Source organism: Anas platyrhynchos, chromosome 13 (genome assembly GCF_047663525.1).
Source record: "Anas platyrhynchos isolate ZD024472 breed Pekin duck chromosome 13, IASCAAS_PekinDuck_T2T, whole genome shotgun sequence".
Lineage (NCBI taxonomy): Eukaryota > Metazoa > Chordata > Aves > Anseriformes > Anatidae > Anas > Anas platyrhynchos.
In genome coordinates, this window is record NC_092599.1 from 2,600,299 (window position 1) to 2,627,370 (window position 27,072).

Consider the following 27,072-nt stretch of genomic DNA (forward strand, 5'->3'; position numbering starts at 1 on the left):
GCCACAAGCCCTTCTGGCCTGGTACAGAAAGTCACACATTACCTGGGATCCTGTCTCTGCAGGAACTACTGAGACTTCAGGGCCTGCATACAACCACATCCATCCCCAACTTGTGTAGCTTAATTAAGTGGCAATGGTAATTAGTGCACAACATGCGAGTCTCAAACATGAAGAAAAAATACCACCAAGTGCTGGTAGATCTTCAGCTTCTAAGCAGCCTTGGTGGGGCATGTAGACATCCCCTTTCATCATCCTAGTTGAAAGGGAAACCTAGTCAGGCTGATCAATGTACTCCCAGTACAAACTGATAAGGAAGAACGTAGCCAGCTGTAAAGTGCTATGAAGTACAACCAAAGGCAATTATAAGGCATAGAGACCTAAAGAGAAAGACAGGCAACTTTCATATGTGGTGTGGGAACCTGGAGCACATTGGTGGCTTTAAGAGCAAGGTTGGGCTGAGTCACACCAAACGTGAGTTGGCCCAAACAAGATGCAAATAGCTTAGGATGCTTGGATGCTAATGATCAGAGAGCGTAAGATCAGGATGTATAGAAAGAAATGAGCAGCACATTCTGCAGTATTTCTTTTTGTAAAAATTAGATTGTCATTGGTGAAGGCCAGAGTTCATGTTGAAGTGTCATAACACACACCCTACTGTATCCATAGTAGCATATACGTTTTGTAAAAAAGTCATCTAGAAAAAAGTGAGAAATAACTATAGTGATATTTTACAGAGGGAGGGAAGAGATGGCTCTAATCATCCTCTGATGAGGTGTTTTGATTTTAGAACAGACTGGCAAAATCTAAACAAAAACCCATCAGGACACATCTGTTCAGCATGAAAATGTTTCTCCCCCCATCTGCTTCCTGTGGAAGAAAACAAGACTTCAAGGGGTGTGCTGAAGATAACATGTGTATCAAAGCAGGTGATGCAGAAGAATTGTGGTAATTCCTGAGGAATGGCAGGAACAAAGATTGAGAGGAGAATGTGAAAATAAGGCATCGTTAAACTTCATGCTTTGAAGTGGGGGCCCCACAAAGCTGATCCAATTCCCATGAACTTCACTACTGGATGAAATACTGTTTACTGGTTGCATGACTCTATCCTCTGGAAATATTGGTTAGTCAAACTATTGGAGTAAGTACATTATAGTAAGTTACAATAGCATATACCACTGTATACTCAGAGCTGGTAGTAAGTCACAAGCACAAAGGAAAAGAGACCTGGTAGTAAGAGTGCTGCGGGGAAAAAAAAAAAAAATTGTTTCATGTGAAGAGGAATGAAAATAGTGGTTGTGAGAGAAGTAATAACTCCTGAAAGATTTTTTTTTTTAAGAAGTGGCAAGGGAGCTGATGATGAGAAGTGATAGAAACAAAGACCAGAAGGGATTACACACTAGGGGCAGAAGAAGAAATGATTCCTTCTTTATGCTGCATGGTATATGAGCGGCATCTGTCCTCAATAACTACTGAAATAGCATCTTACAAAAAACCTTGGAGCAGGGCAGTTGAACTACATCTTTACAGATCACTCTATAAGTTCTACCATTTAAAAAAGCAATTATGAGAAATTAAAACAAAATGCATCTCAAAGTAAGAATACAAAGATGTTCTTCCTAAGATGATATTTATTATGTACAATGATCAGGTTCAATGAATTAAGGAAACAGGCCTTATTTTCTTTTTCAGTAAAGATGTTAACTTCAGCTGTGCTCGAGTAAAAGAATCAAAATTCAAAATAGACTTCCAATCTTGCCCTAAGGAATATTTCTCATTCCTTCTGTTGAGAGACTGATTATTTGAAACAACACATCAATTCACCAAATAACTTTGTTGGGGTATGGATGCAAAAATGCACCTAAGACCAAGACAAAAAGATTTCAGTAGTAGAGTAAGTCACACTGTAACATCTTTCTGCAAAACATTTATATTTTGTACAAAGTCACAGTTAAGTTCTGGTAAACTACACTGAATAATTTAAAATTCATTTTTTGTTTTGCAGATAATGGTCTTCCAGAAGCGCCTTAATTTCTGTGTCTCCCCCCTCCCCTTGGGAATCAAATCTTTTAAAAGATGACAAAACACAGTGATGTGCTATAAGGAGCCTCTGCTATTTCATCCAAACATTGGTTTGGTTTTGACTTTCTAATTTTTAGCCAGAGATTTTTTCCCCATAGTGGCCCAGCACCTGGAAACTGAGCAGAGACCTTGCATAAACTGGAGCAGTATCAAAACTGGAAGCAATCATTTCTTGTTTTTTAGTTTCAGCGTCAAAACTCATCTGAATATTTGCTGACTCAAGTATTTTTTGCCTTATAAATATTTTGCTCAAGGGGCACACGAGATGCAAAATTGGTGTACTTCATTTGCATTTCTGTAAGTAAATGTTTAACACTCTACTAGTCTGAAATGAACTTCCTAAATGTTAATTGATGCTATTGAAAGTTGCTAAGGGCATATTCAAGGCATTTCAAACAATTAACAAAAGATTTGATAGCAAATAAATTTCAGTAATGGCCCAAGCTACTACCATACCTGTTATATCACCTGTAGCAAGAACCTTTTACTTATTGAACAAGTACAGTAAACTGTGCAACTTAACATGACTAAAAGCAATACTCATCTCAAACCTGATTTCTCGTCATTGGAGGACAGGACTCCTTTTAGGGGTGTTTTAGAGCATTTTTGATTTCTGCCGTAGATCTCACTGTTGAAAGGAGTTGAGGGTATTCCAGCTGACACATCACTCAGCCCCTCAAACACTACAACCACATCTTGAAATAATTAAACAAAAACTAAAATGAAGCCTACACTTTGCATCTCCCAAACCTGCAGGCCGTGCAGCAGAAAGCAGCTTGAGGTGACCCCACAACCTGTGCTGGGAGCCTCAGGCTCCTGGACACACTCATGCCAAGCATCCAGAAATCCTGCTGTGCTCCCTTCAGTACAACAGGACCCTGGAAGACAACCATTGCCAAAATCCTACAACAAGCTAACAGGAGGTAGAAAAGGTTTTAAAGGAAATTGGTTGATAGTTGTTTCTTGTTAACATCTGCATGGATGGTCTCTCCAGTCAGATCACCAGCCAGTTATAGAAATCAGAGGAAATCAAGGAGAAAGAACAGCATTTCAAAAACGAGTGATGTGCCTTGCTTACTCATTCTAGGCATTACCTCAGTGCACGGAAAAGCACAGCTATTCCGTATTACAAACTCCACAGGACAAAGATGCTGTGCTCAGACACATCCGTATGGCAGAGCACACATCATGCCTCCCCTGCCTCCCCATTTATCCCAAGGCCTTCTTTCCAGTCCAACCTCAAAATGTATGGAAAGCCAGGTTGAAAAGGAAGAGATCAAGTCTCCTTTCCACAAATCTGTTTAATGCTTCCTGCACATGGGTTGTCATTGCATTGCTGTTGAGGAAGGATCACTGCAGCTGTCTTGCTAAAGCTGTGGCTTTACCTTCTCAGCCTTTCATTCCTGTGTGCCGCACACCTTCCAGTAGGCTGCCTCCAAATGCTCTCTCCCTTGCATTAAAAGCCTGAGAGAATGACTTTCCATATTTATAATTGCAACAGCCATTGCTTCAACTAAATGACAGATTCTGCTTTCAACTTTGTTGCACCACGGGGCTTCTGCATGGTTATATGTTCAGACCTCCAACACCTGAGGAAGCTTTTTCATGTTCATTTTGATGCTGGATGCTGATCAAACTGCTTGAGCTGAAGAAATTCTCTCAAAAGGGCTTTGTAGCTTACTAATGCTTTTTGCCCTTGTTAACTACAAAACATTAAGTATAGAGACATGGAGGGTCTGAAATTTACTCATCAGAATAAGAATAGTGGATGAATTTGGAGTTCCTCAATCCCAAGGAGGTAAATACAATCTTCAAATAACTGAGACTGGCACAGGTCCTACAAGGAGCTAGTCTGTCTTTTAAACCCATTCATTCTAACAAAGTGGGCCTTTTCTAGCTTAAAATGATTCCTAAATTTTTGAGGGAGTAAGAAGTTGTTTTTGATTTTAAAAGCCCAGCCTACATTCACAGTACCTGTAAGATAAATACAATGAATGCCATTGAACTAGGTATCCTGGACATTATCTTGTTAACAATTATTTTTCCAAAACAAACTTTTAACCCTCTTCCTTTTTGCAGAATAATGTGACATTTGATTCAGAATAGCAATCTACTACAAATGCCAAATTGCATAAAGAGCAAGCAGAAGTCCAGACTCAATAGGTGTGTTGGGAAAATGCACATGTCCGCGTAAACAGAGGATCATGTTCTGCAGAACTGTCACTCCAGCATTTTTGCCAGAGCACTACACTCACTTAAGTATCCCCTGGGGCATCAACCATCAGGAGATACAGGATGACAGATGTACCATTCCAAACAACAAATCCTACTGTGATTTTAATTGAATTGCAGCAGCCATTTTATTTTTTTGCAGAGCCTCTAAGATTCTGCGTTGCTTACTTGCTTCCAGTGATTCAGCAGTTTATTTTTCAATACAGTAATCCCTCCTTAAGACAGTTTCTCATTCCTTTTAAGCAGCGCTTTGACAGCAGCTACCTATATCTTTGTTGTTTAAGGCACTTTCCCTTTTTTACTAAAGGGAAGTAGTTTATCTCAGACATACTTTTGTTCTCAGACTCAACCATTCTTGCATCCATTTGAAGGCTCAGTCTTTTAGCAGTTCAGGTACTGTCCTCACAGCACGGTGTTCCTCTATACATAAGCTGACCTGACTACAATATTGCAGAAGTTTAAAAAGAGACAGAAGGAAAGCTAAAACCCAGAGGATAAGCAGCAGTGACACAAGCCTACAAATATAAACCATCTTTGAAATGTTGTTCACAATATCTGGAAAATAGATTTAGTCTTCAATTTACAAGGTACTCCTACAAAACTGCCAAGTGGCTATTTTTGTTCCTAACCTATCTAAAGAGTGCTGATAAAGGGTGCAGAAAGTTCAGTTAATAGGCCAAAAAAAAGACAAAATAGGCAAAAATGACTACCTGCTCTGGAAGAGGCAAGTCCTGGCACTGTGGAAGTATCAGCATGTCAGAATCAAGGCTGATGCATCTTGACCTACGTTAGCAATGACTTAAAGCTTCCTGTTCAGTTTAGGGACCCTTTATTAAAGTAATGAACATTTTTAAAGTAGCATCCTGGCAGTAAGGAGCCCAAGAAAGGAGAATTATTCTCCTTAGATCTTGACAAGCAAAGTGATGCCTGGAAAGCAGACAACTCCAGTCTTTGAAGGAGCAATCTAAAAAATAGATACAGCAAGCCTATATTTGAGTGACTTACTTGAGTAACTTACTTGAGTAATTCACTTACAAACAAACCCATAGTTCCTCCAGTTGAACAAGTTTCCAACTGGAACAGTGGCAGTTCTTCAGATTCATATAGCCAACAGCTACAAGACAAACATTCACATAAGGCAAAAAGGAAACTATCACTTTGTTGCCGAATGCCACTGGAAGAAAAACCTTAGTTTTAAACCATTCTTAATTAACTGCTACGTAGACTATAAGGCAGAAATTATAACCATTATAATTTTATTTCCTAGAGCTATTGCCTATCCAGCACATTCAGTATTCCTATGCAGAAAAGGACATTTCTGCAACACAACTAGACTATGTCTGCTGGTAATATGTCTAATTAAAATACACTAAGCCTGGTTGGTGAATAACACACAGATGCTGCAAGTTTTTTAAGATGACCATTTGCCTGTAGCTGTTTTAATTACCTTGACAGGTAATAAAGTAGTATTTGATAATTACACTATTAAAATGCACAAATGTTTCCTTTCAAATCTGTACTTACTGAGTCACTTTGGTAAACATCCAGTTCTGAATTCCCAAACAGACTAGAAAAAGCCTTGGCTTCCTCCTTGCCTTGCTTACGGCTTTGCAATGACCACACACTGTTAAGAACATGGATTAGAAAGCCCTCCCCTCCCCTAGAAGGGAAAGGGGTATATAAAATTTGAATTTACAATCCTCATAAAAGTACAACAGCATTAACATGTAACTCCCCCCCAACTCCCTAAAAAAAAAAAAAAATATGCTTTGCTCAGCTTGTTGAAGGCAACATGCCTGTTCTCAAGGTATACTGGTAGCCAAAAGCCCTGCTTATCCTCTTAGCATTTTTAATACCACTTTACTACAAACCCCACACAGGTTACACCACAGAATTGAGGTATTTAACACATTTTGATTACATTTTGCTAATGAGAAGTGTTTACAAGATAGAGTTTGTAAACAGAAAGCAATTTCCATTCTCCTGTCTGTAGTGGTGACATTATTCACAAGCCATCACTACTATGCATATAGCTGTCTGCTCCAGTCCTTCACACTTACTGTCAAACTTGCATTTAAGGATTTGGAATGCAGAGCACAAGCCTGCAGCCTAAAAATAATATCCTTAGATCTGATCCTGCACTTCTTATTCAGGTTCAATTAATCAGCGTTGCCTAAGTCTTCAGAGGTACTTTTCATCTGCAGATTTTGATAAAACCTTCCAAATGCAATGGGTATCAGTACCTCCTGTTTGCTATGGGAGAACCATATGCAAGATTTGACCCAAGAAAGGGCTTTGAGGCTAATTTAGGAGGACTGTCCAAAGGTATGAGAAGTGCATTATTCAAAGTTATCTTTTATATAAATAAGCTTTTCCTTTCAGACCACTAGAAAGCGATATCAAAATTTATCATAGTCTTTGAACACCTCACACAGGGAGCTTTGCAAGTGTAAGTCCCATGCTGAATAATAGCTTACTTCATCTAAAACAGTAGTTCAGTTTGCATTGTAAACACCCAGCACTGAGATACATTTGAATTACTCAAAGAAAAAGAATCAAGATACTATTTTGATACAGCATCTGTAACCTCTCCAAAAAGATAGACCAATAACATCAAAAACTACAAAGGAAACCATGTTTAAATATTTCATTATAAACTCTGGAAAGGTTTTGTTCTTTGGTGATAACAATATAATTCATTCTCAAACATATGCTGTTCTTTGGCAACAATTTTATCTGTGGAGATCAGCCACATGAAGCCAAGATTTGAGAGGCAAAGGCGACGTATCAGGGATGCAAAACGAAGCCCAGCCTTGTACTCGTGCCTGGATCAGGGCTAGGCTCTGAAGCACAAACTATCACACTTAAATTTGTGTTTAACACTCATATTATTCCAGAAAAACAAAACAAAACAAGAGCATTCAGGATATATAGGGCAAAGCCTACCTCAAATAACAGTATTGATTCCTTTGTACTTTCAAACAGATACCATTAAGATATTTGAGTTTCAAAAGTGACAGTTTTGATAATTAAAATTTGACAGTCTTTTGATGATTTAACTGTAGAGTCATTTAACGATCAACTAAACACCAAATTTGAAAAAATTCAATTAAAAAAAAGAAGAGACAAACCTGAAAGTGCTCTGAGATACTAATCTCCTTTTGTAAACTGTTCATTCAAATTAGATACCTTGCTTTAAACAATGGTATGTTTACAGAAAGTTTTCTGAAGGCAAGCCACACTATGTTTTGTACAAATCTTGAAATATAAAATTGCCTAAATGCAATATACACCCTGAGGAATTTAAACAAAGATTTCCACCAGTCATAAAAGAATTAAACTAAACCCACTCTCAAGGTACTGAGAAACTCAGGGACAGATTCTGTAGTCTCAGACACAAACAACACAAAGAAGATCCAGATATTTAATGCAATTGCTTTAAGACCATAAAAAATAGTATCAGTAAATCAAAATTAGTATTAAAGGACTGTTACCTTCTCCAGTGCATGATACGTAGTCTTCAGTCAAGTTTCCAATACCTGAAAGAAGTAATTGATATGGAAAGTCACTTATAAAGATACTTTAAGTCATTACGTTTTTTCTTATCCACATTAACTATTTTTGCAAAGAAAGAATCCACCTTTGATGTTTAAGTTTGCTGTTTTCAAGGTACCACAGGACAGAGCAGTGACATGGTTGGGTACTCTGTAGGAAGTTCCCACTCCTCCTTCGCAGCTCGCCAAGCACCCTGCAGGACACCAAGGGTCAGCAGCTCCACCTGGGGCTGTCTGAACCTTCCTACCCAGCTCTGACTGCTACAGCCAGAACACATTCAACCTGCTAAAGCCTCTCAGTGAATCCCCGTCTTCCCCAACCACACAATGCTTTTGGTCTCACAGGAGGCAGAAACCCCCAGGTATTCTCCCATTTCTGCTGAGGAGCAATGTCAGAAGGTGACAACCCAGCATAAATCCCAGAGAAAGGGCTGAAGCACAGCTGTTTCCCACAAAGTCCCAGTGAAACCATTAGATAATCCAAATGACTAATAGCATTCTGAAAATAGAAAAACAGTGGGAATTTTTGATACATATTTCTATCATAGATATAGCACATTTGGTAGCTGGCTATGAGACAAAACACATACAGCAGAATCAGATGTTTATGAAACCACAATTGTGTGAGCATCATAATGGAGCAAGAATAGTAATACAAGATTTTTCACACTATTAACACAACTCAGAATAGGCACAAAAGTCTGACATTTTGCCTAAAGACAAGTGTTTGGACACCCATTTTCCAACTCAGTGGTTGTAGGCTGTACAAGAACTTCACCTGAAGGGTTCACAGCCAGCAGAGGACCCCTCCTGCCTTTGCTGTCTAAGTCTCTAATACAAAAGGCTTCCATGCCACATGCCCTTACCAGTTTTGCAGTTGGAGATTGTGCTAAAGACTTACATCACTGGTAGTCTACATGCACATTATGGCCCCATTTAACAAATAGGGACTGCTCACAGGTGGCTGGGAGGTTTCAGTAGGGACCCCATGTGCCATTTTCCAGCCCACACTTCAGAGTTGTGCTCACAAAGTAAAAGGAGTTGCACAGTACTCTCTGTCTCTGGGATTTGCTGGAGGGAAGAGCAGAGGCCTGCCGAGCAGCACCTGGGATCCAGCACCAGGAGTGGGGAAGCACATTCGTGGGGAACAGGCTCCAAGGCAGGCAGCACCAGATGGAGCCCCACTGAAGTGGGCACAACACCGGGTGGAGCGGGTAAACATTTGACATCGGGAAGAGTGAAGGGTTTCATACCTATCAAAATATTACTCTATTTACTGTGAGTGTTCAACTCATCACTACAGTTGCAAAGTTTAGAACTTGTATGAGAAATGCTCTGACACCTACATCGCTATGTATTTTTAGATACCTAAGAATCCATCCCTTGCTGCTAAAAGCCAGAAAAAAAATCCAGTTTTTACTTCAAAAAAATCTGACACTCTATACTTGCTTATCCATCTCCAGCGTATCCCTCAGCTTGTTTGAGCATAAGGCACTGAGCCAAAGCAGAGAAGAGGTTTCTTTCAAAACACCTGCCACATGACCTTCAGAACTGCATTTGTGTTTTTTAAAATCCCTGTCATGCTTGCATGCATAATTGAGCTCGTTTTTTTCTTTTTCGGTGTTCATGTGGGAGACTCTGGCTGGATCAAATCATTTCTCTTCCCCCACAATCCCTGTGCACTGAGCACCAAGCCTCCTGCTGCTTGCTTCGGTCGGAGCCGCTCACATGCAATGTTGCTCAGGCAGGACACAGGACCTCCTATACACCTGCTGAGCGCACTAGACACCAAAAAATCTCAGGTAGCACAGACAGGTGACACTAGTTAAAATCTTCATTATGGCTTCTAATTCTCTGATCAAGCCAGCAATGTATGTGAACATGTTTAAAGCCTTCAGACCTTGCAGCTTCTGACAACAGAAACACTTCCATGGACAATTTCTTACAATGTTTTGTGTTGGCACAGAGGTGTAGACTTGTAAAACAGGGAATAAGCAAATTCAGGATGTTTTACTTTCGGTACAGTATTTCATCCTGCAGTAATTGCACAAAGCTGAACATGGCTCTTTGTAGTCACGCATTTGAGACTGATTAAAGTAATTGTACTTTATCCTCACAAGCAGCACTGAACCTGGATTTCCAGGCTTGAAAAGCTAAAGCATTTAAACTACATTACCAGCAACCATTCAGCAGTGCCCAGGCAATTTTGCTGAATAAAAAGCCTCCCACAGCTTGGGGGAGGATTGGCCATAGCTTCCAGTCAATTCAAATGCACACTTCCAATTCAGGTGAAGAACAGACTGAAACAGGTACCAGGGTACAAGGTACAAGCAGCGGTCTCCCCTAGGTGACACTGTGGAAGGCAGCATGCTAAAAACTGGATTTAGCAGCTTCAGTATTTTCTGCATCTCTTGTCAACAGAAGGATTTGAAAAAAATCATCGGAATGCAGATATGAAGTTGTCTCCAAAGGAAAAAAGCAACAACCCTCTTTTAATGTGGCTCCCCAGTCGCCGCTCCAGTTGTTCTCAAAGCTGCAACTTCCAAAAAGCCTAAAAAGAAATTCAGCTTTACACTACCCTCATTTTCTGTAAAAGAGCAGCACATACTTCAAGGGAAAAAATCACTTAAGAATAGAATAGAGGCACCACTTCGTTTCACAGAAATACTGCATAATTGCACCAAAAATTTACTTTTTCAGGTAAAGACAGCTCTCTGGGAGCTGGCAACAGAGAACTGATGAGAGCTTGAAGAGCTGATCTCATCTGCTGCTTGCAGACAGCCTCACACAGCACTCCATGCTTACCCTGACACACTAACAAGACTGAGCTGAAAGAAGCTCTCCCAAAGAAAGCTGCGGTGCCTTTCACACCTGGAGGTTTATCATCTTAATACACAAATACTGATGTTCCTAATGCACCTGTCCCCAGAGTCTTGTGCAAGTACAAGACTACACAGTAAGGGTAATATTTCTGTGGGAGACAGTCAGCCCTGATCAATGGCAAGAACATTACTGATGCATCAGGCCCTGAACCCCCAAAGTTTTCCTTTGGTCACTTCAAACACAACCTATTTGGTGTTTTTTTTTTTTTTTCCCCATCTTTTTTTTTTTGTCCCCAGTTCTATTCTGGGTTGATTCAGCTAGCCTACTGTCGCACAATTTTGCTTCGCCTGCCAAACCAACAGACTAGTCTTGTCCTGTTTTCCCATCTTCCAAATTTACTATTTTTAAGGAAAGCTTAAATTGGGATACTATAAGATTTTGCATCTGTCTCTGCTTCCTTCCAGTCTCAAATTAAGCACTCCAGAAACTCTGACTGCAGATCTGCCTTTACCCCAAATCCTCTAGGTACTGTTTAAGAGCTTTTGCTGCTTCTGTTTTATAATATGAATTTGACATCCTTCAAAGCTTTCATTCTTTCTATAAAGACAATATTCTTCACACCACAACAAACTAAAAAATGTGAGAACCACAAGCCTGCTAGCCCACAGGCTTATTAATACAGGTTATTAAATAACCAAGTGCTTTTGAACCTGCTCTCTCATTTTCAGTGGTGCTACCAACCTTCATAAAAAAAGTGTTCACTACAATTGTTCACATTGCTTTCCCTATTCCTGCTCCTGGAAGATGCTCAGAGCAAACCCCATACCACCCTTCTTTGCCCTAATCCTGGCTCAGCTGCCCTCTCAAAACCAAAGAGGGCATTAACTCTGAAGTGCCACCATTTTGCTAGCTGTATCACTGGGCGAAAAAACTCTTTGTGGGACCACTTGCTATCAAGCATCAGCCACATCATTTCCTTGCTGAAGCACATCTTGCACACCAGGAAACCCCACTTGATTCAGCCTCCTCCACCAGCTGCAGCTGCTGCAAGGGGCAGCCCTTCCTCAGTAAGGTCTGAATCCTTGGCTTGCCTCCTGTTCCCAAATTCAAGCATTGTTATTAACACAATAGATTGATGACAGGAGCTAAACAGGAGAGTTTTCTGAAGTTGAAATATAAATCCAGTATTCATTTGTCGCAGAAACATTTCCCGTGCATTTAAACATTGTTTAGCGAGTCAGCCAAAAGCATTTTTCAAGTGTAATCTATCTCATGCAGAAAAACTCAAAAAGCCTAATCACCATCATAGCTCTCCCAGGATTTGATAGGTTTAGCTTCAAAGTAAAATGCCATCAAAATAGAGATCTCATGTAGTTTATTGTATGAAAAAAGGGAAAATTAAATATTTCAAAGTGTTATTTTTAGGTAGCAAAATACCTTGTCTCATCAAGTGGAGAAGAGCATTACATATTTATATTGGATTTCTAGGCTTTATAAGGCAATTTGTTTGATGCCATTTGCTTCACAAATGAAAAGAACATGACCTGCATGACTGCATATTGATAATAAAATAATCTTTAGACAGCAGAATTCTTCAGAGATTGTCAAAGAAATCTCAAAATGATTCACCAGCTGGTTCATAAATTGAGCTCATAAGCTGCATAACCCTTAGGATTGCCTGTTACTTAAAACTGGCTTCCCTGCTTCATTCAATGGGCTCAAAACACACAACTTACTGACCCCACACAGGGAAGAGGCCCATGTATGTAAAAATACTCTTTCAAAGCCACGTAAAGATGCAAGTGAGTAGTCCATATATCAGTAAAAAGCCCTGGATAACTACAGGAGACTGCATTTAGAGAGAATGTGTTCATCAACTTTCTACTTTAAATGCAAAGTAGTGAAACACACGAGGTTGTTTTGCATTGTCTGAACTGCTGATTAAGAGATCCTTTGCTCATTTGCATACAGTGCATCAACCGAGTCACTTACTGAAGGTTACTAACAGAACATGTCAGGCTTTGATGACAAAGGGAAAATTCGCTGTGAATAGCTGGTTCTTTTGCATGTGGTTCCTCATTACCAAGAGGTGTAGCTTTGCCTCTGCAGTCCTCTACAGCTTGTTTTCCAAGCACCAGAAGGGGATGGGTTGTACCAACTCTTTGCTGACAACCATGTTTTATTCACCATCACTGTAAACTGCAGGTTTATAGTCTTAATTGTTAATGAGATGTTAAGAGTCCATGCAGTAGCTCTAACACTGTAGAAGGTCCAAGTTTAAGCCTTCATCCTGATGTTTCTCCCCAGGGAATGGAGGCAGGCCGAGCTCTCCACATCACCAGCGGCCATGAGCCATGCCACTCCCTGGACACTTCAAAGATCAGCTCTGCCCCAGACTTACATTAGCAGTTTCTGAAACACCAAAGCCAGTCCACCACAGCTTCGCAAACACAGATGGGAGCTTCTGATGCTTCTGCATTTCTGTGCTTTCCTAATTTCCACTTGGTGAGTTGTGCAGCTGTACCTGGGCAAACACCCACACAGCTGAAGGACAAGGCAGAAAGGACGTTGTTCAATGTCATATCTGAGCGATTCCTTGCGTGAAAGAGCAAGCTGAAGTTAACAGGCTATTCCTACCAGAGAAGGGAGTGGACCATTAGTTCCCCTTCATTTCTTGCTCCTATCACTCTGTTATATTAAATCTTCTCTTACTGGGATTGAAATGCCAGAAGCCAAGATCATCAGTCTGATCAGGAAAAATCTCTAATCACTTTAACCAATTACAAAATACCAAACAAGAAAGGTCAGTGATGAAAAAGCATCATGCACTGAGTAATTAATATCTATAAAGCCTGTAATAATTAGCAGCCTAGATTGTTGATTCCTGCTTTGCGTGTTTTACCATTTTGTTTTTATTTGAGGTGACAATTTAGTGTTTATTTGCAAGCTAAGGTATGTATTCACATAGTCCCCTGATTGCTGTAAATGAAGGCCTTAAATATTTACTGCTAGTAAAACATTTTAAACTTTTAGCAAGATTATCTTCCAATATTCAGCAGTGTGAGATTTTATGACCTTGTGTGTTGAGGAATAATCTTCTGCAACAAGATAAAATGGATGCACGCCCACAGTCTTTCCTTGCTGGAGCTACAGCTCCATCACCATTAAATTGTTTGTTTTCCTTTTTTAATTTGTTCCTCATCCTTGCAAACCAGAAGACATTTCAGATCGCCTACATACTCCGTCAACACCATGTTCTCCAAAACAAGGTCTTTTGCTTTCTAAGTTGCTTTCTTATACAAATTGCCAAGTTACATAATGAGGTCACAGTGCACAGATACATGGAGCCTGCACAGGACTTTGCAGTTAAACATATCCACACAAACCACATAAAATACACACCTCCTGGTGCTCAGCTTCCATTCTTTTATAATAGAGCAACAGCTATTCACTGTCAGAAGACAGCAAATAAAGTCAAGTACAAACTAAAAATCTAACAGCAGGAAAAAACACAGCTGGTGAAAGTAACTGAACAAAAACTTCCAGGTCTGAAATGAGCTCAACGAGTATGTGCCAAACACAGGGCAGAGATCAGACTATCCCCCACCTGTGACAACTGAAAGCCATACACAGAGTCAAAAGTGCAGAGGTGGAGAAAATCTACATTAAATGCACAGCTTGCACTTTGGTTTTGGTGCGGGGGGAGTGTAGGGGGAAGGTATACAAATAAGCAAGTCCCAAAAAATTGGCAAAACTGAAATACTTTGGAGCAAGAGATATAAATGAAAGCCTCATAGATGTATTATTTGCAACAAGTACACCAAATACTAATTGTAAAAATCAGAGAAAAGTATAACATACAGCAGTAAATCACATCCTTTAATTTTATAACTTGATTTCTCAAATCTAAACAGAAACCATAAGGGACCATGACAATTTTTCCCTCCAGCAGGCAGGCTGCCTCTTCCCTTTTAAATTGCCACTCCTGCAGCAACACCATGCAAAAGAACTAGGGAATATTTTATCAATTAATTCTCTCAGAGTCACTAGGTTATGACTAGGGGGAAAAAAAAATCTGTTGCAACCTAATCTATCTACACTCAGAAGCACAGAAAGCTATTAGTCTGCATCCTAGTGATACCAAGCCCTTCTCATACAAACAGTAGAACAAGCTAAGCTACCCAGCCTTGACATCTGTCAAAACAGACCAGGTCTCAAGTAGTAATTTATATGGGTAGCTTTATTCCTCTCCTTCCACTGGTTCAATTATTGCAGCAGTATCATGAATAAACGGTATTATTTTCAGGGGAAATTAGAAAAAATGAAATATAATAAGCTTAGGATTTGCCCAAGATCCCTTCCTTTTTTATTTTAATATATCTATAAATTGCTCTCCTTCCATGCATTGTATTTTGCTGCTGTAAACTTACCAGTTCACCTATTTCCTCCTAATTCTGATTCACCTATTTTGCCATAACGACCTCTCCGTTACTGAGCCCTGTTCAAGCTTAATCAGACAATTAGCTTGACTACATTAATAGATGTACAAGACACAGGAAAATAGCACGTACCTACACACTGGGTAATCTACAAGTATTAATGAACTTAGCTATAAAAACTAGCACGTGAGGAGAAGATTGTGTCCTTGGTGACCAAGTGGAGTGCAGTCATATCTTCACACTGTTTGTACTTGTATATATATATATATTTTTTTTTTTTAGTGTTTTTGAACAAGAAGTCCTTTGCTTATGGACTCAATGGTCCACCTCATGTAAGCCAAGCAATCGCCTCCTTCCACGGGCACCAAAACTGACACAACTGGAAAAAAAGCTGAAAAGTCCCTCAGTCATTTTGGTAACAACGCCATTTTAAATGGCAGTGAATATAAAGCACAGCATTTTTCATTGCTGTGCAGTTCTCTTCTGTTCTTAGTAACAGGTACTTCTGCCTTGATCCTTTGGCACCTGACACTAAAACTCAAGCGAGAGCTAAGGCCGTACTTCAGTAAGAAGAGCACATTAACAGTGACATGCTTTTCAAAGGCTAATGCTCCCAGCAGCTGGTTTTGATGGGGTGACAGTCTCTTAAGCTGATGCAGCCCACAGGGTAGAGGAGGGAGATCAAAGAGGTGCAGCTGGAAGCCACAGCCAGACCTGCTCAAGGATCACGAGTAACCCCACCGAAGAAGACAAAATCCTGTTCGTGAAGGTCACAACTGAAATGTGGCAACAGTAAATGTGTGAACCAGGATAAAAGACTCAGCCTAACACTCAGAATTTCAACCGTGTAGGCAGAACACCTAGAAGAGCGAGGCTGACCCTGAGCAGAGTAAAGCAGCGCTGGATCTGACTTTGATCCCGCTGATCTCGTGTTCTGTTGGCCATAGGAGAATTACAGCACAGCACTACTGGTAAGGGCACAGCATCCAGGACCTCAAAAAGTAAATTAAAAAAAGGAAGTTTGGATCTAATTCGAAACAACCAAACTTTTAAAATAACAATGTTTTAAGGGAAGAAGTAGAAGCTTGCAACTTCTCACTATGAAGCAGAATGAAGCCACTGCCTGCCATAGATGGGAACATCACCCCAGCGGGGCTCACGTTAACAGAAGTGCCACTGCACCAAGATGGATGAGCTCAGGAGAAACAACAAAAAAGCTTTGCTGTTTTTGAAACTCGTACAATTGTTCTCCATTTCATCAGTACAGAGCTTGAAACATTCTCGTTGAGGCAATCGGCTCTGGGACAGACGCGTGCTGCAGCAGAGGCAGGCAGGGCTTTTTTTTTTTGGTAACATGAAGGCCTCCTCTCAAGGCAGCTGAGGGAGCTGCAAGGCCCCAGCAACCCTGTGAGGGAGGCTGAGGAGCCACGGGCAGAACAACTCCTGCTCTGGGGGAAACCAGGACCATCTAGAGCAGGATTTGGGCTTCTCCCAGCAGCTCCACTTCCCCAACTGCAGCCTTCACCAGCAGAACAGAGAGTTGGCTCATTACATTGTTTCACCAAACACGTATTATTAGTAAAACAGATTTGTTGTGGCTGCTGTGCCACAACCGATGCAAAAATATGTTCTGAAGAGAAAAAAGAGAGCATCAGCTTTCCCATAACATAGAAAAACCTGAAAATAAGCAGACATATCCATAGTAGATAAAATCAAATATGTTGACATTCAAGGTGTATACATAATGTACAAGTAATCTACATATGCATGTATGTTATAGAATCTTGAAAATAAGTACTATTGATCATAAAAGTTCAGACTCCATAGGATGGTATAAATCTATTTTGTATATCTTGTAAAATTGTATAAATGTTTTGGATAAATTTTTGTATCCCACATTAAATATTCTAAGAAATGTAGTCCTGTCAAGACAAGTTCTTGCATGCTTGAAACTTTCAGAAATGAAAGATTTAACAAAACTGATATTTTATTCCTTTGTGTATGCATTACAGTTATCTTTTAAACAACATACTTATCTAAAGCCTTGGGTTAAGCACAGCTCTGAGGTAAACAAGTAACACTATTGTTGCATCTACTTGAATCAGACTCTAGCCTTTCCTCTGCAATGATGTAGGCTAGCAAACATTTGGGAGAAGTTAAACTAAGGTTACTTTACATTTTTCTACCACCATTTTAAGGAGTACTGGATTTTTAACAGAAGTTCTAGCTTTTCTTTTTTTTTTTTTTTTTGGAGGGGGGGTGTAAAAATAGGGTTACACTTTTCTTTTATAAATATTAATTTTATATTTAATATAATTAATTTTAATACATAAATATATTTTCTTTCTTATAAATATGGATTTGTTTTTCTATCTAGCCAGTTCTACCAAAAATGTGTCTAATTTAAATTTCACATCAGTTTCAAAAAAACCCATCTCTAACTCTTAGTTCTACTTGAATCTGCTGCTCAAAGGTGGCATGTAGTACTAGAGATCTTGCTGTGATCTAGCTGGAACCAAGTGCAGTGATTCAGCTCCCCTCCTTGCTCCTCTTGAAAGAGTTAAGCCCAACATCTCCATCTTCAAAGTCATTATTCTATCAATAAGCTGAATAATTTAGTAGGCAGCTGTTTGACTTGACATTTTTTTACAGGTCATAAACTTACTAATACACCAAATCCTATGCCTTAAGTAGCATTTCCAAAGGGGTAAAGCTGCTGGGGGACTAAGCCACATATATGGCAATTATATACCACAGCTGCCTGAGGTTCACCCAACTTTCTTAGTTATTTTATGCAAATTTTGATGACCAAAACCAATTCTCACCCCTACAGAAGCCATAACTAGAGTTATTTACTTGTTTATATATTAACACTGAAAACATGAACTTTAGACTATCTGTACAGCATTACAAATATTACATAATCTTCAAAGGCTAAGCAGCTTATGATTAGTAGCATTGGGCTCTCAAGTAGGAGCTATGAGCACAGCTTTTTTTCTGCTTTTTGGCAACAACTCCTGGTCATTCATCCCCATAGCTCCAAGCCACTGATCAAGTCACAAAGGAATTAGCTAATTACCTTAAGGATGCTTTTACTTCAAGATAGCTATGTTTTCAATTAATTTTATTTTTCTGCATATCTAGCAGATTTATGAGATAAGCTATTCCTATTCTTTTTCAGTATTCCTTTCAGACAGTTAAAGTCTTTAAAAATATATAGGTATAAGAATATAATTGGAGGGGTGAACAAGCAGAAGTGAAGAGATAGGAACAATGGAGAAATCTCCAGTGAAAGAGATCTGATGAACACAAAACTATGCTGCACAGAGTAACTACCTACTACAGCTCAAGTACAGAAAACAGTCATCTCACAGTACTTTTACATAGTCTGAGCAGGAATTACTGAATGGTTCTCTGAGGTTTTGAGCAGCTTTAGACCTTAATTGACCACTATACTTTGTGTATGGCTTGTGATGTGATCATGCAAATAAGTATCCAGTACGCTGTTAAAGCAAAACCAAATGAGTCAGCGCGAGTCCAGCTCCTAGATATTTCCAAATATAAATTAATTCTATTAATCCTTATTTAGATCCATGAGAAAAACAGTAGGTATTGCAGAACACCTTCCAGAGGTCAATAGCACACAAGACATTTCATAGAAGTCTCATTAGCTACAAGGCTTCTCCAGCTGACATAATGGTAACTACTACTGCCAGCACACCTGGAGACCTCTCAGCACCTGATGTTTGTTAACAGTTGTCTTTACATCAGCCCTACAGCACACCTATTAGGGCTTACACTTGCTATGTAAGAATGAAGGAAGCATATTTGCAGGACACTAAGCAGCAAGTCAGTAATTAACTCCAAGCATGTGCTCACATCTTCTTGAAGCCAAAACATTATCTACATAATAGCATTAGTTTTACTAGGGGAGTTGCATAAGACATATTGGGGGTAAAGAAAATAAATACAAGAAAGCTCTGAGAAGAAGAGTTAACAGTGGCATAAACAACTACAGGCCAAAACCTGATTTTGAGCAAAGCCATGTATCCAATCCCATACATAACCTTTAGAAAGGCTGACAATACCCCCAAACAAAAGCCTTATTCCACCACGCTCAGCAGCTTCCACAAGGTTTTGCCAGCTGGTGCCTCCCCCAAGCATGGTGGCTAGACCCACAGCATCACCCCACCCTGAGGGCCGACTCACTGGAGATAGGGCCTGGAGAACCCCTGCCTGCTTTGCTCTTCAGTGTGGCACCAGCAGCCCACCCTGACCTCCTACACAGAGCCAGCCGCCCTTTGCATGCTACCTTCTTTAATAAGCTCCCGAGGATCTCAGACTCCTCCCTTACCCTTCAGGTGTGCCCTCATCCCCCAGTGGTACCCAGCTGGGTGCAGCAAGGCCAACACCTGGGCAAAAGGAGCAGTGGGTAGACAGCCTGTTGTCATTAACAGGTTTTAGTCCTGCCATCGGACCTGTGGGGAAGTGCTGGGGTGGGGAGAATGTTGATGAGGGAGAAAACCGGAGTTTAAATGTGGTTTTGATGCCATCTACCATTTGCTTCAGCAGCGCAGGAGAGGCACCTCTCGCATCTCCTCCGCCAGCCCCAGCAGTGAGATGATTGCTATCGCATAATGTTGCCAGACGTGTAAATCTGACAGCGACACGGCTAGGAGCTATTTTGTTAAATGCAGAAGCAGCACTGAGTAGTGAAAAGATACTGTCCCTTGAGCATACCTAAGATCCTTCATGAAAGTCAGGGGTCTGACCCGCTGAGCAGAGAAAACCCGTCATTACCAAGGCACCCAGCAGCTCCTGCCCAAGAGCAGACACAGACTATCCCACAAGATAACACTGTCCTTCATGCCACTCAAAGCTGCTTTGTGAATCCCAAATATCTCACACATCTTCCGATTAGAGAAACATGAATGCTGATGAGCAGGCATGGAGTGAGCAGCAGCACGGAGCTGCCCCAGCAGCGTCAGGGCTCTCCTTTGTCCCCCAAGGCACCTTGCAGGATGCATAATGAGGTACAGACTTGTCCCAGAGCTGTTAGACCCAAAGTTTCCCTTCCATAACATGCCAGGCGGACAAAGGCCCCTGTAACAGAGATCCTCTGTTATAGTAATTTTTAGGAAATAGTATATTTCTTTCAAAGGATGAGTACTGTAGGCTGGGGGATGTGACGGCAGGAACAGGCTGTGGCCTTGAAGTCTGACATCAGAGTGACCGTCAGTGGGGTGATGGAGGAGTGAGGAAAGCAGCAAGGGGAAAAAAAATTACCATCACAAGTACTGGATGTGAAAGCCACCATTGCCCTTCATGCCATTCATAAAGTATACCTTTAGTAGGTATTACTGTAATAGGGTAATATTTTTTGTTATAGCTGCTCCATGGAAAGCATTCATCCATGCCAGGAACGGAGGTCACTGTCTCGCTGCGTCCTCATGGGATTTCTGTTCGACAGACCCAATGCTCTCTCCTATTACAAATTCCCTTTTTAAGGACAAGGAGCAGGTTAGTATAGGGAGATAGGGAAAATATTTTGAAATGGAAAACAAATACAGGCCAAAAGCCAAGTGCAATTCTGGAGGCTTCAGCTTGCAGATAGCTAACCTAACCCACCCAACTTTGTCCAGACAAATGGAATTTTGGACATAGAAACTATTACACACATTGAAAATGAAGGAAAGCCAAAAGATTTGCAGAAAATGTCCCTAATTGCAATTATTTTTACTACATACAAATACATCACTTTCTTTACAAGGTATAAATAACTATATGCAATTACATGCTAATTACTTACAATTAAATTGCAGTGTAAATACAGCAACGCACAAAGATAATCAGATGGTTACTTGTACAATGTAAATTAATTGATAACAGGAGATTTACAATTGCAAATTAGAACGATTACATTTTGAATACTATGTTAGATGCTAGGTATTACATGCAGTTAATCACCGAACCATTTTTTTCCCAATAGGGTAACTTTGTGCACGACATGGGGCAGCGGGTACCCCACTTGGGGGTGACAAAGGGAGAACGTAGGTGACAATTCTGTAAGTCAGCACGTACAACCTTTGCTGTTCTTTGCAACATAATTATCCTACATAATTTCCATCATTATCTGTTATCTGAAACGTTCACCATGCTGCTGGCAATAGGATACTTAGTTCTGATTAGCTTTGGAGAGAGAAATTTCTACAACCTTATCTTTCTCTTGCATTTCTGATTCCCTCTCCCTTAGCTCCATCCGGCACTCAATTTAGTTTCACTTGTGTGGCCATCTACAGCTATAAACACAAATTGTCTGCAATTTTACGCCTTCAAAATCCTGGGATTTTTTCATTATTTCACCAACATGCAGAAGGCAGATTTACCATCTATTCATAAAATAACAGCAGTGGGTGTTTTTGCTGCTTACTGGAATTTGTTTGTCCTTTCCTTAAAGATTGTACATGCCTCTGTGTTTGTACTTGTGTTATCCTAGAGCATCTGCATGCTGTCCCTGGTTCCTGCTAGAAAAAAAGATGTCTGCAGTAGCCGTTTGTTGATTTTCTATTGAATTCTGTTTGAAACTGAAGGTGGTTCTCATTACTTTCTTATAATACAGTGAGGATACCAATTTGGCTACATTGACCTTGTAATGATGTTCATTTCTTATTGTATTAGTGCCTGTGTTGAGCATAGGTTTTATTACTAATTCTGGATCTGTGTTTTGCAGATTTGGGGTTACATGAAGCATCAAGTAGGTTCGGTGTACCTGCCTGCGTGCACCCAGCAGCCTTGAATTAAGTCTCAGTTTTAGCCCTGCTATAGTGACTGAAGGGATTTTGAGATGCAGCTGAGTTGGTGGGACAGTTTTGCTTAAATGTCCCTGATCTGAAAGTTACAACTCAGACAGATAATTTAACACTTCATCAGTGTCAAATCAGGCTGTGACGTGACAGTAACCTGGCCTCAGTGCAAGCACTCACAACATCATGACCAACCTCAACCACTCAAAGTAACTTTCAACATCAATTTGTGAGAGTTGAGATTTTTTGCCTTCTGGCTTATGGCACTTTCTGTTTCATTGTATAATTAAAGTCTTTCAAACTTCATTCTGCAAATAGCAAGAAACTTATTTCAAGTGGGAGGGGAAAGAAAGTTCTCCGTGCTGTGCCAACAGAAATAATGAGTTCCTCCTAGGATAGTTAAGGCATGCACTGATTAAAACTACAACTGCACGTTTGTACATTAGGAAAAAAAAAAAAAAGTAGCCCAAATGGCAAATAAAAAAAAAAAAAAAAGACAGTTTGGTAGTCCAAATCGCTGAATTTTTATTATTTTCTCAATAAAGATAAAAATGGTGCCAGAAAAAATTACTTGAAGCTTTTGTCTCAGTTCTCTCTAAATTAGATTTTTGTTATGAGAAAACTTGTTATTTTCAGGTGATAATTGCATAACACTTTTTTTTTTTTCCCCTAAAATAATGTATAAATCCAAACCAAATGCCCCAATAACTTTGAAATACTTATCATAGAATCATAGAATCATAGAATATCCTGAGTTGGAAGGGACCCTTAAGGATCATCAAGTCCAACTCTTGACACCGCACAGGTCTACCCAAGTTCAGACCATGTGACTAAGTGCACAGTCCAATCTCTTCTTAAATTCAGTCAGGCTCGGTGCAGTGACCACTTCCCTGGGGAGCCTGTTCCAGTGTGCAACCACTCTCTCTGTGAAGAACCCCTTCCTGATGTCCAGCCTAAACTTCCCCTGCCTCAGCTTAACTCCATTCCCGCGGGTCCTGTCGCTGGTGTTAATGGAGAAAAGGTCTCCTGCCTCTCGACACCCCCTTACGAGGAAGTTGTAGACTGCGATGAGGTCTCCCCTCAGCCTCCTCTTCTCCAGGCTGAACAGGCCCAGTGCCCTCAGCCGTTCCTCGTACGTCTTCCCCTCCAGGCCTTTCACCATCTTCGTAGCCCTCCTCTGGACACTCTCCAACAGTTTCATGTCCTTTTTATACTGTGGTGCCCAGAACTGCACACAGTACTCGAGGTGAGGCCGCACCAGCGCAGAGTAGAGCGGGACAATCACCTCCCTCGACCTACTAGCGATGCCGTGCTTGATGCACCCCAGGACACGGTTGGCCCTCCTGGCTGCCAGGGCACACTGCCGGCTCATATTCAACTTGTTGTCTACCACGACCCCCAGATCCCTCTCTTCTAGGCTGCTCTCCAGCGTCTCATCGCCCAGTCTGTACGTGCAGCCAGGGTTTCCCCCTACTTCCTAGGATGTGAACTTTTTCCCCCACATTGCATCTCTTACATCTCATCCTTGCAAGCCAAAACCTGGTGTATCGTGGTGCTACGGATAACTGGACTAAGCTCAAATGCAGAACCTGCAGAAGTTGCACTGCAGATTCTCATCCCACTGCGGTACAGTTACTGATCTAACTATGCAGGTTCATCTACCTTACTAGGGTAACAGTGTAATAGTTACATTAGTATTTGCCCTGTAATGCTTAGCAGAAAGTGAAACATTCGTGCAATCTACACTGGGGTTATCAAATTAGGCACTTTTGGATTAATCTGCTTCTGGATCATTTTTTTTTGCCCCTACAGATTGCTTAGTTTGCATTCAAAATAAATAGTTCAAAACTTCGTGTTATCCAGGGAAGTAGAATTTCTGTCACTTAAATTTTGAAAAAAATATTTTTTATTGAAAGGCGTCCCTTTCCGGAGCTCCTACTACATAAGACATAAGTATACATAAGTATGCATAAGTATACAAATATACAAATACAAATTTGTATATATATACAAATATACAGAAAAGCTTCAATTTCTGGGAAAGGGTCTTCTTAAGGAAGCTTTCTCCGAAGAAGCAACTTGAGTGACACTTTTTACCATCCATCTGAATGCTGAAGGGAATAAGCAGTACACCAGCAGGTGAGTTGGAATTTGTCCACCTCAAACCCCGAAGTCCAGGTTTTCTCACTGACAGGGGAGGCAAGGAGAGGGGAGCTTGCCTGACTTGTTCTCTGCAGATGGCCATAGCAAGTGAGATGCAGTGAGATCTCCTGGTGCTCATGACTGCAGGAAAGGAGAAAGGTGAGAACAAACCTGTTGTGAGCAGAGCACTAGGTCACCTGGAGCTTGGTTTGTGCTGATATGGAAAGGCAAGGCCCAAGAGCACTCACAAGCAAAGTGTACTTCTGGTTTCATTTCCCCAAGGGGTCAGGTCACAAGAGAAGGACAGGAGAAGACCAAGGCATGGTGGCCCAGGTAGATGAAAAGTTCATTTTCTGTGGTTCGGTTAGTATCTAAAGTAGGGGCCTGAACGTGTGACAGGAGAATTCCACTCAAAATCTCTATTACATTTTTCGCTTACAAAATAATAGATTAGCAGCTCTGTGATCTGTAGGTCACAGAACGAGCAAGGCCACGTAACCTGTGGGTTAAACATGCGTGATTATATATGGCTTGTTAGAAGTATGACTGAACTAATTGATGGAAAAATCGTGCTGCACCGAACTGACCTTATTATTGTTCGGATTAAGAAAAGGTCCCCGCAGAGCAGTGACAGCCGCAGCTTCAAAAGTGTTTTCGAATATAATGCAGCATTTTGCCAGCATGCAGAGATATTTCACGCTGCAGTCACCCCTAACAGCATCCTGTATCAGACGACAGAAAGGACTCGCCACCCATCACAGGGAGACTGCGTGGTAATCCTCCGAGAGACACCGTACTGGCAGCATCATTAAAATGCATGACATACACTCTGGCTGCTATCAGATCAGCGGTGCATGGGAATATGATGTCTATAATAGGGAACATACTGGCTCCAACCTTCATATTCATTTGGGATACCTTTACTACACCGGAGTCGGACTGACTGATATCATAAAGGGGAATGGGCCATATGTACAGGTCTCCAGTTGGCAAGCTTCACAAGGAAATGAAACCCAGGAAGCATGTGAGTAGCTTTTTACTGCAAGTCCAGCTGAGAACGAGGTTATGATTTTCAGTTTGCAAATTATTAGTGTATGCATATAAAGGCTCCCTTGCAAACAGAATAGAATGAAACAGAGCACATTTTACTTATTCTTCGGCTCTATTATATTTTCTCTGTAGGAGGTGAAAACTGGCAATTACTCTTGAAGATGCAGAGATAGGAGGACAGAACATAAATCAAAATAAAAAGAATACAAATATCTTCTCCAGTTATTCAATGGATATTTATTCAACCAAGGTGCTTGTGAAAGACTGTTATAGCAAACCACACAGTACATTACAAGGAGTTTCTCTGAGCTGCTTGGCGTTACTTGGCAATCAGAAGAAAAGAAAATGAGGAGAAGTGACTATATTGTATGCAGCATACGATCCAAATAAAGCCATTTGGAAAGAAAAGGTCAGTAGCAGCCAGGCTGACAAGAACAGTATTTCTACAAGACGCAGGTAGTTCAGTGTAAGAACACAGATGAATTTTAGGAACACACACAACAGTTCTATTCTTGTACTCTAACGGGATTTTTAGGGAAGAGAGGAAAACATTCACACAGACTAAATAATTTTAAAGACCACACTCTTGATCTAAAAAAGCATTTGTGTACTTGAAGGTCAGAATTCAGATGAACTTGCTGGAATTCATATTCATCAGGAAGAAACAAAATAAGTCCTGGGAAGCCCATTAAAAAAATATAATGTGCTTTTTCCTCAGGAATTACTCTGAAATTGGGTGTCATGTATCTGACTTAATGCTCTAATGGTATGACTTGAACACTAGAGAAGGATTTACAGGAAATATCTGTTCCTTATCTGATTATAGAAGGAAACCAAAGTCTTGCTGTGTGACACTCCAAGGTGGCTTGCTGTCAACCTAAACCTCCAAAATTAACTATTTATCATTGGATTAAAACAGGGCCCACTGTCGATCAGATGCATTGTTCAAGCTCAAAGACTACCAGACCCCAAAGGAACAGACAAAAGACACAAAGGCAGGCAGGAAAATAGAGAGGCACAGAAAAAGGAGGCGACCTGCCCACCATTTTGGAAGAAGAAATACAACACCAGCCCCTCGGGCCAGTCCAACAGACTCTGCTGCTCTCCAAGGTATAGGCTGGTAATTGTGACAAGCCAAGCTTGGTAGCAGTTGTGACCAGAACAAAACACCTTTAAGAACAATTTCTGTATAAGAAATGATTCAGGAGATTGCCAGCTATCAAGAAATCATTCAAAAAAATCTTTTGGAAAGTCTTTCGTAATGGAAAATGCAGAAGCTCATCACGAGAGCCTCGCTTTTCGAAAAGAGCAATATGGAGTTTTTGTCGAGGTTAGAGCTTTGCAGGTGTGATTTTATCTTAAAAGCAGGTCCTTGAAAACAACTAGGAGCACGCCAAGGAGGCACACGCACACTTCAGGGAGCTTGAAAAGGTATCACGGTGTACAGCGGGAGATAAATTGTGAAAGCAGTTAGGCGTGCGGGGTGCAGGACTCGGTGCAGTGCCTAACAAACCCTGCAGCAGAGCAAACACCACGCAGGGCTGTGCTGCCTCTGGCCAGCCCTCTGCCTCTGCTTCTCTCCCCAGGCCATGTGGCATTGCTGAGAGTAGTCCGAAGGATTTATTACGCACTTGCTACACTCAACTGGATTACATCTACTGGTAGTAGTCGAAAGGGGTTATGTTAAAGGACCAAGGGAAATCCAGGGAAATTCATAAAATAGTGGCACTTTTCTGTTAAAAACTTCAGCAGTGCACTAAGGGTGGAGTAGAAAAGGAGGAAGGTTAACTCTTTTTTCAGAGTTAGTCTGCCACAGAGCCAGCTGCAAAAGCAAAGCCGGGCAGGGGTATCTCTCACGGGAGCTGACAATTATTAGGAGGCAATACTAAAAGTCAGTGTTGGGAACCAGGCACTCCATCTGTGGCAGGACCAAAAAAAAACTAAAAACCT

The 27,072-nt window shown here is 40.8% G+C and overlaps 1 protein-coding gene across 4 annotated transcripts in view; it reads right to left on the minus strand.

Annotated features, from left to right (window-relative positions):
* The window catches only part of LOC101793345 (contactin-4), a 295,254-nt gene that overhangs the window by 249,424 nt on the left and 18,758 nt on the right, over positions 1-27,072 (minus strand). For 2 of the 4 annotated variants that reach the window (XM_038185894.2, XM_072044289.1), the window contains exon 2: positions 7,806-7,850. The gene's annotated coding sequence lies outside the window, so the exon portion shown is untranslated. Of the gene's footprint in view, positions 1-7,805; positions 7,851-7,951; positions 8,060-19,336; positions 19,416-27,072 lie in introns of those variants that run through there. The other 2 variants (XM_072044291.1, XM_072044290.1) reach the window with 2 other exon arrangements.